We start from the raw sequence: 6,830 nt of genomic DNA, 5'->3' as shown, positions 1-6,830 counted from the left end.
ACACTACTCTGACCGCCCCCCCCAGCCCCGGACGCCCTGTACAGAGCCCCCCGTCCCGCCCCGCCGAGGCCCAGGCCTCCCGGCGGACCCCCTCCCGCCTCCCTGAGAGCGGGAAGAGAGCAGCAAATAGCCCACCCGCCCCGCGCGTTAGACGCCTCAGTGTTCCGAGAGAAAAGCCCGTCTTGCGATGTGCCAAGTTGTATATACCGCTGCGTGCGTGGTTGTAAGCAATACTACCGGTAGCCTCCTCCCCTCCGCCTTCCCGCCTTCTGTTTTCTACCGTGGATCGGGGAACGACGGACGAGGCCCGACCTTCCTCCTCCTCCTCCTCCTCCCCGTACGTCCTCCATCCGCTCCTCCCCGCCGGGGCGCTTCCGCATCCCCCGCCCGGCCCGGCGACGCTGCGGGCCTAGAGCAGGGGGGACGGGGGGGGAGGAGTTTAAAAGGAAAAAAGGAAAAAAAAAAGGAAAAAGAAACTATTTTATTAAAAAAAAAAGAAACTCGGAGAGAGAAACGAGAAAATAGTTTGGAGTATTTTCTTACCGTAGGAAAGCACTGTACAGGCCGGAGGCCGCCGAGAAGGCGGGCGGCGAGGATGGCGGGGGGGCCCGGCCCCACGCACGCGACCACGCACCCGTTCCCGCCCCCGGCCGCGCACACGCGTGTGCACATACGTACATACACACACACACGCACCCCCTTCCCCTCCCTCAGCAGAAGCTGTCGGTTGACAATCAGACTGTCCGGGGGCGGGCGGAGCGGCCGGGATCGCCGGACGGGCCCCCCGCCGTCCGCCTCTCCATCCTTTCCCGGCGACCCTCGGCGGGGACGGGGGGCTGGGGGGGACGCCCCCCAATCTCCGCCGCCGCCGCCGGGGGGACGGGGGTCCGGGGCGGGTGGCGGGAGGGGGCGGCGGGGACGGCGACGAAAGCACTACATAATAACCACGATCTGGATGGGGAGGGGGTAGAGGGACTGCATGTCTGTAGGCTGTGTTGATTGCTGAAAATATCAAAGCTGCTAATAATATATTTCCTTTTTACAGATGCATATCGGGATAGATGATTGTTTTGATGTTAACCTTTGTAAATTATGTACGACCAATTTTAACATTGGATGTAACGGCATAAGACGCCCGCGTCTCCAACTCTTGGAAAGTCTGGTATTAAACGGGAAAGACCTTTTCCTACCTGTCCGGCCCCGTGTCCGCGTTTCTTCCCGGGAACGGTCGGCGGCGGGTGGGGGGTGAGGGAGCGTCTGGGGAGGGTCGTTGCGGGGTGGGGTTGGGGGGGAATGGGCTGAATCAGTAGTATTTATTGAGCGCTTACTGTGTAGTAATAATAATAACGATGGCGTTTATTAAGCGCTTACTACGCACGAAGCACCAGGGAGGTTACAAGGTGATCAGGCGATCCCACGATCAGTATTTATTGAGCTTTACTGTGTAGTAATAATAATAATAATGATGGCATTGATTAAGCGCTTACTACGTGCAAAGCGCCGGGGAGGTTACAAGGTGATCAGGTCATCCCACGATCGGTATTTATTGAGTGTTTACTGTGTAGTAATAATAATAATAATGATGGCATTGATTAAGCGCTTACGATGCGCAAAGCGCCAGGGAGGTTACAAGGTGATCAGGTCGTCTCACAATCAGTATTTATTGAGCGTTTATTGTGTAGTAATAATAACAATGATGGTGTTTATTAAGTGCTTACTATGTGTAAAGCGCCGGGGAGGTTACCAGGTGATCAGGTTGTCCCATGATCAGTATTTATTGAGCGTTTACTGTGTAGTAATGATAATGATGGCATTTATTAAGTGCTTACAATGCACAAAGTGCCGGGGAGGTTACAAGGTGATCAGGTCATCCCACGATCAGTATTTATTGAGCGTTTACTGTGTAGTAATAATAATGATGGCATTTATTAAGTGCTTACGATGCACAAAGTGCCGGGGAGGTTACAAGGTGATCAGGTCATCCCACGATCAGTATTTATTGAGCGTTTACTGTGTAGTAATAATAATGATGGCATTTATTAAGCGCTTACTAAGAGCGTTTACTGTGTAGTAGTAATAATAATAATGATGGCATTTATTAAGCGCTTATGATGCGCAAAGCACCGGGGAGGTTACAAGGTGATCAGGTCGTCCCATGATCAGTATTTATTGCGCATTTATTGTGTAGTAATAATAATGATGGCGTTTATTAAGCGCTTACGATGCGCGAAGCGCCGGGGAGGTTACAAGGTGATCAGGTCGTCCCACGATCAGTATTTATTGAGCGTTTACTGTGTAGTAATAATAATAATAATGATGGCATTTATTAAGCGCTTACTACGCGCGAAGCACCGGGGAGGTTACAAGGGGATCGGGTCATCCCACGATCAGTATTTATTGAGTATTTACTGTGTAGTAATAATAATAATAATGATGACATTTATTAAGCGCTTACTATGCGCAAAGCGGTGGGAAGGTTACAAGGGGATCGGGTCATCCCATGATCAGTATTTATTGAGTATTTACTGTGTAGTAATAATAAGAATAAGGATGGCATTTATTAAGCGCTTACTATGCGCAAAGCGCTGGGAAGGTTACAAGGTGATCAGGTCATCCCACGATAATAATGATGGCATTTATTAAGCACTTACTATGAGCATTTACTGTGTAGTAATAATAATAATAATGATGGCATTTATTAAGCGCTTACTACGAGCATTTACTGTGTAGTAATAATAATAATAATGATGGCATTTATTAAGCACTTACTACGAGCATTTACTGTGTAGTAATAATAATAATAATGATGGCATTTATTAAGCGCTTACTACAAGCATTTACTGTGTAGTAATAATAATAATAATGATGGCATTTATAAAGGGCTTACAATGCACAAAGCGCCGGGGAGGTTACAAGGTGATCAGGTTGTCCTACGAGCGTTTACTGTGTAGTAATAATAATGATGGTATTTATTAAGCGCTTACTATGTGCAAAGCGCTGGGGAGGTTACAAGGTGATCAGGTCGTCCCACGATCAGTACTTATTGAGCGTTTATTGTGTAGCAATAATAATAATAATGATGGCATTTATTACGTGCTTACGATGCGCAAAGCGCCGGGGAGGTTACGAGGTGATCAGGTCATCCCACGATCAGTATTTATTGAGCGTTTACTGTGCAGTAATAATAATAATAATAATGATGATGGCATTTATTAAGTGCTTACAGTGCGCAAAGCGCCGAGGAGGTTACAAGGTGATCAGGTCGTCCCACGATCAGTATTTATTGAGCGTTTACTGTGTAGTAATAATAATGATGGCATTTATTAAGTGCTTACTATGAGCGTTTACTGTGTAGTAATAATAATAATAATGATGGCATTTATTAAGCACTTACTATGCGCAAAGCGCCGGGGAGGTTACAAGGTGATCAGGTCGTCCCACGATCAGTATTTATTGAGCGTTTACTGTGTAGTAATAATAATAATAATGATGGCATTGATTAAGCACTTACGATGTGCAAAGTGCCTGGGAGGTTACAAGGTGATCAGGTCGTCTCACGATCAGTATTTATTGAGTGTTTATTGTGTAGTAATAATAATGATGGCATTTATTAAGCACTTACTATGAGCATTTACTGTGTAGTAATAATAATAATAATGATGGCATTGATTAAGCGCTTACTACGTGCAAAGCGCCGGGGAGGTTACAAGGTGATCAAGTCGTCCCACGATCAGTATTTATTGAGCGTTTACTGTGTAGTAATAAAAATAATAATAATAATGATGGCATTGATTAAGCGCTTACTATGTGCAAAGCGCCGGGGAGGTTACAAGGTGATCAGGTCATCCCATGATCAGTATTTATTTATTGAGCGTTTACTGTGTAGTAATAATAATGATGGCATTTATTAAGCACTTACTACATGCAAAGTGCCGGCGAGGTTACAAGGTAATCAGGTCGTCCCACGATCAGTATTTATTGAGCGTTTACTGTGTAGTAATGATAATAATAATGATGGCCTTTATTAAGCGCTTACTATGTGCAAAGCGCCGGGGAGGTTACAAGGTGATCAGGTCGTCCCACGATCAGTATTTATTGAGTGTTTACTGTGTAGTAATAATAATAATAATGATGGCATTTATTAAGCACTTACTATGCGCAAAGCGCCGGGGAGGTTACAAGGTGATCAAGTCATCCCATGATCAGTATTTATTGATCGTTTACTGTGTAGTAATAATAATGTTAATAATGGCATTTATTAAGCGCTTACTATGCGCAAAGCACTGGGGAGGTTACAAGGTGATCAGGTCGTCCCACGGGGGCCCACAGTCTTCATCCCCGTTTGACAGATGTGGTCACTGAGGCCCAGATAAGTTGGGGAAGCAGCGTGGCTCAGTGGAAAGAGCCTGAGCTTTGGAGTCAGAGGTCACAGGTTCAAATCCCGGCTCCGCCACTTGTCTGCTGTGTGACTTTGAGCATGCCACTTCACTTCTCTGTGCCTCAGTTCCCTCGATCTGGAAAATGGGGATGAAGACTGAGCCCCCCGTGGGACAACCTGATCACCTTGTATCCTTCCCCAGCGCTTAACAGTGCTTTGTGCATAGTAAGTGCTTAATAAATGCCATTATTATTATTGTTATTATTATTATTCTTATTATGTGACTTGCCTTCTCTGTAATAATGTTGGTATCTGTTGAGTGCTTACTATGTGCCAAGCACTGTACTAAGCACTTGGGAGACTATAGCGCGTGGCTTAGTGGAAAGAGCCCGGGCTTTGGAGTCAGAGGTCATGGGTTCAAATGCCGACTCCGCCACTTGTCTGCTGTGTGACTTTGGGCATGTCACTTCACTTCTCTGTGTCTCAGTTCCCTCATCTGGAAAATGGGGATGAAGACTGTGAGCCCCTCGTGGGACAACCTGATTACCTTGTATCTACCCCACCGCTTAGAACAGTGCTTTGCACATAGTAAGCGCTTAACAAATACTATATTATTATTATTATTGTTCTGTGTGCCTCAGTGAGCTCCTCTGTAAAATGGGGATTCAAACTGTGAGCCCCCCCCGTGGGACACGCTGCGTGACTCAGTGGTAAGAGCCCGGGCTTGGGAGTCGGAGGTCGTGGGTTCGTATCCTGGCTCCGCCAACTCTCGGCTGTGTGACTTTGGGCAAGTTACTTCACCTCTCTGGGCCTCAGTTGAGAAGCAGCGTGGCTCAGTGGAAAGAACCCGGGCTTGGGAGTCGGAGGCCGTGGGTTCGAATCCCGGCTCCGCCAACTGTCGGCTGTGCGACTTTGGGCAGGTCGCTTCACTTCTCTGGGCCTCAGTGACCTCATCTGGAAAATGGGGATGAAGACTGGGAGCCCCCCGTGGGACCACCTGATCACCTTGTAACCTCCCCAGCGCTTAGAACAGTGCTTGGCACCTAGTAAGTGCTTAGTAAATGCCGTTATTATTATTATTTATTATTCTCTGGGCCTCAGTCCCCTCATCTGTAAAATGGGGATGAAGACTGGGAGCCCCCCGGGGGACAACTTGATCGCCTTGCAACCTGCCCAGCGTTTAGAACAGTGCTTGGCACACAGTGTTTATTAAATGCCATCGTTATTATCATCATCATCATCAGTCGTATTTATTGAGCTCTTACTGTGTGCAGAGAGCACTGTACTAAGCGCTTGGGAAGTACAAATTGGCAACATAGAGAGACAGTCCCTACCCAACAGTGGGCTCACAGTCTAAAATTATTACTAAATGCGATTGAGGATGATGATGATGATGATGAATGAAAGGGCTGTGCCCGAGGCCTCCCCACAGTGGGACGCGCAGACAAGTTGGACTCCTTCAGACTTTATTGGCCCGCTCCGATCCGGTCCGATCCGGTCCAATCCGGTTCCGATTCCCCCCCTCCCGCCTTGACCAGCGCCGGGCCGGATCCATCGGGAAAAGGGGCGCCGGGGGAGCCGCGCATGCGCGTCGAGGAGTGGGCCATTCCATTCACGAGAAGGCGGGGGGGCGGAGGCTTTTAAGAGCCCGCTCCCCTGCCAGAGAGACGTGGGCCAGACCGTTTACAGAGGGCGGACACAAGGGGGCGCCCGGGACGCTCCATTTACATACGAGTGGGGGGGGGGGGGCACCGATGCGCCCGGGACGGGCCATTTACATACGAGTGGGGGGGGGGCTCCCTACTGAGAGCTCACCTCCTCCAGGAGGCCTTCCCACAGTGAGCCCCCTCCTTCCTCCCCCCCCCCCCCCCCGCCTTACCTCCTTCCCCTCCCCGCAGCACCTGGATATATGTATATATGTTTGTACATATGTATTTTACTTGTACATATTTATTCTATTTATTTTATTTGGTTTATATGTTTTGTTTTGTTGTCTGTCTCCCCCTTCTAGACTGTGAGCCCGCTGTTGTGTAGGGACTGTCTCTATATGTTGCCAACTTGGACTTACCAAGCGCTTAGAACAGTGCTCTGCACACAGTAAGTGCTCAATAAATAGGATTGAATGAATTTCCCCCCCCCCCCCCGCCTTACCTCCTTCCCCTCCCCACAGCACCTGGATATATGTATATATGTTTGTACATATGTATTTTACTTGTACATATTTATTCTATTTATTTTATTTGGTTTATATGTTTTGTTTTGTTGTCTGTCTCCCCCTTCTAGACTGTGAGCCCGCTGTTGGGTAGGGACCGTCTCTATATGTTGCCAACTTGGACTTACCAAGCGCTTAGAACAGTGCTCTGCACATAGTAAGCGCTCAATAAATACGATTGATTGATTGTAGGGACCGTCTCTACATGTTGCCAACTGAATGAATGAGGGCACCGATGCT

This window comes from Tachyglossus aculeatus, chromosome Y4 (genome assembly GCF_015852505.1).
Source record: "Tachyglossus aculeatus isolate mTacAcu1 chromosome Y4, mTacAcu1.pri, whole genome shotgun sequence".
In the NCBI taxonomy this organism is placed as follows: Eukaryota; Metazoa; Chordata; class Mammalia; order Monotremata; family Tachyglossidae; genus Tachyglossus; species Tachyglossus aculeatus.
The sequence above is the reverse complement of the archived record's forward strand: the minus strand, read 5'-3'. Positions refer to the sequence as shown.